Raw genomic sequence first — 6,258 nt, forward strand, 5'->3', positions numbered from 1 at the left:
TTTTTTTTTTTTTAATACAGTGGATGTACCCATAAATTGACAGCAGTTAGATGATTGCTTCATGGGTTTGCCTCTTGAGTATTACTGACAATGGTCTTACACATAGGAAAATGCATACAAACTGTGGCTCCTAACAGCATGTAAAAAAATTAAGCATCTTTTCTTACCTGGGGAGAAAAAAAATGCACTCCTGGACAACTCTCAGCCTCTAATCTTTTTTTTTTTTTTTTTTTTTTAAATGGATTCACATCAGTGGAAAATTGAACAAATCGCTGCAGTACTTAATGCTTATTTTGAACCTATGCGATAGAAAGAAAAGGTATTACCTAAGGTGATACCTTACACATTGCTGTAAAACGAAAGCAAACAAAAAAATCACCATCAAAACCAAAGCACCGTAGGCAACATCAGAATGTTGGTATCTTTTGCTGTGGGAGGTAACTGGAGGAAAAAAATTACAAAAGAACCTGTTCAGTATAGGTTTTTCTAATAGCTGTGATACTGACTCTGTGCTCTTGAAAATGTAGTACTGTGTTTTACTAAGTAGCTTGAGCAATTTCTGTTTTAAGCAAGTACCATGTGTAACAGAAGTTACTCATAATCATAAATGGTTGGTTCATTTCAATGCACTTATTTTTCTTGTGCACTTTATACTCCACTTAGATGAACTTGGTCACCATGATCCCTAACAACAGCCTGTTTAATACAAAGCTACGGCACAACTTGCTGCAAATTGGAATTTTATGGTTTCAGAACTGTGTTGGTATTAAAAGCAGCTTGAAAACATTGTGTATTTTTACCACTGTAACAAAGCATGTTTTTTCTCTGTTCTTAATGTTTTGCTAATAAACATCTCATTTGTGCACAAATAGTCTCTTAAACTTACGCGCACTGTCTGCAAGAATGAGTTTGGGAAACGAACCATTGTATCAGGTTGCCCTGAACGAGCCTTAACTTTTTCCCCACAATGGTAGAAAGGAATTAGCTGCTGCTGGAAAAGGAATGTACCATGTGCTCTTTCTGTATTAATATTAATTAAAAGTATTATTCTTACGGTTCTCTCTACTTCTTTTGGGGGGCTTAAGAGTTTTGTGGGTGTAACAAGCAACAATGAACAGAGTGTTGAACTAGCTTGTGTACTTATAGAGGGTTTTCTTTTTATGTATTTTTGTTAGTGGATTTTAATTGCAACTTTTCTAGAAAACTTAGGACCTGCTGTAGCAGATTGTAGTTTGCCTATGGGAAAAAATATTTTTTAAAATGCTTACCATACTAACTTACTGAATATAGATGCTCAGCTTCTTCTTGGGTCATGCTGTAGCTTTAGTACTGCATCCGTTATTTGTACACACATTTGCATTCTGGTTAGTTATTACTAACTATTATTTCTAGTGGTTTTTTTTTTTTTTTTTTTTTTTTTTTTAACTCCTTGAGTGTAAAAACAGTGATTAATGATGGGTTCTACCTGGGCCTCTAAAAGAAATGCTGTCAATTTAAGTACTCTTAAAACCTTCATCTTACTGCAAATACTTAAATATTTGTAAAAATAGTTGTAAAATATATATTTTAGGGAATGTATTAGATAGTTCTATAAAGATTTTTTCCCTACTCTTAGTACTGGGTTTTGCATTTGAAATAAGATTATTATTTCACATTTAAAAGTTAAGACCTGTGAATCACTGTGGGAAGGGTGCTTGGAACATCTCACCTTCTTAGCATTAGCATCAGTGCTTTCTTCACTACAGTTGGAGATTTGACTATTTTGAGTATTCAGTCACAAGAGGGCACTGCCTGTACCGGCTGAAAACTGCCTATTTCTAAACCTTTGATTATAAAAAATGAAGATTTATATTCATATTTGTCTATGCAGATATTATAATCCCATCTGTCCAGCGCTACTCTTAAAACTACCTTTGAGCTAATGAAATTAGGTACATATGCAACTTTCTCAGGCATGTAACCTTCAAGCAGAGTAAACGTAACGCTATAGGCTTTAGCTCTGAACTGCAGATGTGTCACTCTCCCAGCAGTTGAGTCCCCAGGGGGTGAACAGGCAAATGCTGCAGCCAAGCTTGTGTCCCTGCTAAGCATGGCAGCCCCCCGAGGGCTTGGTGTTGGAGCCTGCAGTGTGTGGCTGGGCAGGCTGCCTTCAGGCAGCAGTGCTTCCCAAAGGCCCAAGGGCCCTGCAGCACTGTGCAACGCCAGGGAGGGATAACTGGATCCGAATGAAGTTGCTGTTTCAGTGACTAAAGCAGCTCTCTACAGGGAGATATGAAATGCCTACAGTATCCTGAGGGATTAGTAGAGCTTAGTAGAAGCTAATAAAGACTATAAACAATTTGAAAGCAGTAGCAGTTTTCAAACAAACATGCATGCAAAACAAAATCTGGTAGAAAGAAAAAATGTGTGAGGTGAGCCAAGGTCTTCAGCACACGCATGGGGTGCAGGCCCAGCCACGGCTGCTGAACCCAGTGGTGTGGCTGCTGCCGCTGGTAGACCCCTCTCTTTTCCCCTGACATGTTCTCAGCGATCTGCTCTAAGCTAGCTCAGGAAATGGGACCTGGCTGAGGATCACCTCCCCCATCAACAGTGTAGGAATTAAAAGTTTTGGAGGGCAAAAGGCTGCCAGGGTAGGGTGTATGCTCCCAGCTGTAGCATCACTGATAGAATTAGAGAGCACCCTGCTCTCCAGGCAATTTCTGGTGGGATGGAGCCACACTGTTCTCAGGGCCCTGAGGCTGTTTGGCAGAGGCAGGGCTGGCATTGCAGCTCTCCAGGACCCCCTGCTGATGCTGCTGTTGTGCCGCAGGGACCCTGTACCAGTGTGTGGCTGCCAGGCCCAGGCTGGGCCTGAAAAGAGCAACTCTGAGGTGCTGCTCAGGGTATGATGGAGCTGCCTACTGTGAGCAACTGTGGAAAGGGACACTGGGGAAAAACAAAAACAGGGTGGTTCTGGGTTTGGAATCAACCCAGCCGCACAGTGAGGGCTTTGAGGTGCTGGGGCAGCAGCATGCAGGCCTGGCTGGGAGCAGTGAGGGAAGCCTTCCAGCTGCCATTTCTGCCTCAACCCTCAGGCAGCTCTGCAGGTGCTCATGAGCAGTGACAAAGACATTTGATGTGTTTTATAACTCAGCTAGTACTACAATTAAAATATTTACAAAAAGCCAGGGGTGAGGGGAGCATTTTCTGACCTTGATAGTCAGCTTTTCCATCCAATTTAATGGTGGATACAGTAATTTGATAACAGATATTGGCATTTATATATGTTTACAAATGTGAAGTAAACTCTGTGTGTGTGGGCATGCAACTGTTCTCTATAGGTTATTGTTGATGCTGTCTTCATTGACATCCATTAAGCCACAGATATGCCCCAGCCAGATGCTGCCTTCTCTGAATTAATGTGGTGAAAATGGCTGAGGTTACAGCATTACTGATCTGTGAGGGGACGCAGCATGGCAGGAACAAGGATGTGTGCAAGGGCCCTCCTATTGGAACCTAGAGGCCTCCTAGGGACACTTACTGTAATCTGGTGCCTCCTGGAGGCTTTGAGGGCACTCCAGTGTGTTCTAGGGCACACTTGAGGCCTTACTGGGCCCCACTGTGTCCTCTGGCATCAGTTAGAGGTTTCCTAGGGCTCTCTGCTATCCTCTATGGTGCTGTAAATGCCTCACAGTACACACTAGAGGCCTGCAACAGCCCTCCACTTGACTCCAGAACCTCTGAATGTGTACCAGCCCCCCCCAGTGCACTCTAGCTCCTACTGAAAGCTTCCCAGTACCCCCCACTATCTTCTAGGGTTCCCTAAGTGCCTCCCAGTGCAGCCTTGATGTATCCCATGGCCTTCCAGTGTACTCTAGTGACATTTCTGGGCCTTGCAAGGCCTGTTGGTGTATTCTAGCACTACTCGAAGGACTTGCAGGACACTACAGCACTCTCTAGATCCACCTACTGGCATCTGAGTGCCCCCAAGTGTGCTCTACTGTCCCTGAGCAGCTTCCCAACACTCATGGTTCACTCGAGTGTCCCCTGGATGCCTCCCAGTGCCTCCCAGTGTAGTCTATTGCCAATTGAATGCCTTGCCCACCTCTCCACTATCTTCCAGGTTGACCTGAAGGAATCCCAGTGCAAACTAAAGGCCTCTCGTTGCCATTCTGTCTGCTCTAAAGGCTCTACACATTTACTTGCGTCCTGCAAGGCTTCAAGTGGTGCTAGAGTATACTGGGAGGTCTTGCGAGGCCTAGAAATGTCTCACCAGTCAGCCCCTACTTACCCAAATGCTTTGCAAACTTCGTACATTTATGTTTCCATTTTTTGAGTCCACTTCTTTTCCCATCCTAGTTATCACTCATTTTCAGCAGATGCCCCGTTTCATGAAGAAATGAGCCACCTGGGAATTTAAGTATAAATTGCATATAAGTTCCACAGTTGTTTCTTTTGCAACAATATTGACCTTGGTTGGATTCACCTTCCCTTTCCAATGAGACCAGTTCCTATGCTAGTGCTCACGCATTAAGATGCTATCAGCTAGGTAGTACCTCATGTGCCTTGCTGTTTGTTTTTTTTTGTTGTTGTGTTTTTTTTTTTTTTAACCATGCAGATTTCCCACCTATCCAAGTAATTTGCAAAGGTAATTTTCTTTCTACTCATCTATTACAATAAATCAATGAATAAATAAATGATAATGCAGCAATTAAATGTGTAATGAGATGGGTAAGAACTATTAATAAATGCAGAGCTAGTTGCCCAAAGGTGAACAGACTTCCCCTCTCTTCTTACAAGCCAAGTAATGAACTTTCTATGATGGAGAAACAGGCAGCTGCTAAACATGTAAATGAAACCAAGGGATATACAAGTTCACACTACAATGCTGTTCTTCAGCCTCATCATTATTGCCACATTATCAGTTCTCCTGTGACTTTTTCTCTGAATATTTAAAGATAGGGCGGGGGGATATGCAATTATTTTTAAACACCCGTCTGCCAAATGACTGTCTGCATCAACCCAAGGGTGCTGCTGAGGTGTTGGCTCACTTTGGGACCCTATGCTGTGCAGTGTGACAGAGTTTTATTTGAGCGAAGCTACTCCAGAACCAGTGTTCTGCAGGGAAAAAAAAAAAAAAAAATATTCAGCAGAAATTCTGAAATTCCATGAGAGCAGAAATACCTTTGAGAATTTTGAGAATTTCAAGGGCAGCTCCATAGTTAGCAGAGACTTCAGTGAAGCTACAGTGCTTGATTTATTATAATAGATGTCAGGAAACAGAATTATCTTATCAAATTAGTTTGGCTGATAGGAAAGCTGGCCAGCAGATAAGCTGCAGTGCTGCCGTTTGACCTGACCTGCAAATGCTTCTGCTGGAGTCTGGCAGCTTCGCAGTTGAGGATGAGTTGCTGCACACAGAAAGTGCTCAGGAAAGAATTAACAAGACAGCCATGAAGGTGGCCAGGAAGTCCATGCAGCATGCTACCTGGGAACATTGTCCCTGAGACTGTCTGGCTCCTAAGAAGTTTCTGTCTAAGGTGAGAAATACTAGCCGAGTATTTTATTTTATTTTATTTTATTTTATTTTATTTTATTTTATTTTATTTTATTTTATTTTATTTTATTTTATTTTATTTTATTTATTTTTTAATTTTTTTACAATTCAAACACTCAGCAGAAGAGCAGAAGGCCACTTCACAGAGGAAGCTGGACAAGTTTTTTTTTTTTCTTTTTCTGAAATCTCTTACTGCAGTCATGGCAATTTAATTGCATTTATCAACTGTAATGAAGCAATTTCTTTGGCTTTCCGTGGCTGCACCTCTCTGGGTCTTTAAAACCCCTCAAGAGCTGGTATGATGGGATCCTGCAGTAGGAAGTTGACCTATGCAGCTTTGAATAGGGATATAAGACTCTTATTAAAAAAAAATAAATAAAAAATGATTGTATGGACGATCTTTTATCCAGTAAATCCAAAAGCATCTAACTCTTCCCAAACACTTTACTGACTCCTACTACTTCACCTGTCTACATGGGAGAAGAAAAAAAAAAAAAAAAAAAAAAAAGAAATACCAAAGCCTTTAATGAGTTTTAAGTATATGTCATATAGCACCGAATACACCTGTCTCTGGAGCAGTGCGCACAAGCCGTTTAAAAACAGGCAGAACAAAGGAAAAAAAAAGATACAAGCAGATATGAAAAACTCAAATTTGAAAGGACTTTAGTTTGGGAATTGTCACTGAATGCATTTGGGTTTGCGTGTGTGCACCCAGATGGTTG

The sequence above is a fragment of the Aythya fuligula genome, chromosome 12 (assembly GCF_009819795.1).
Source record: "Aythya fuligula isolate bAytFul2 chromosome 12, bAytFul2.pri, whole genome shotgun sequence".
NCBI classification, from domain to species: Eukaryota; Metazoa; Chordata; class Aves; order Anseriformes; family Anatidae; genus Aythya; species Aythya fuligula.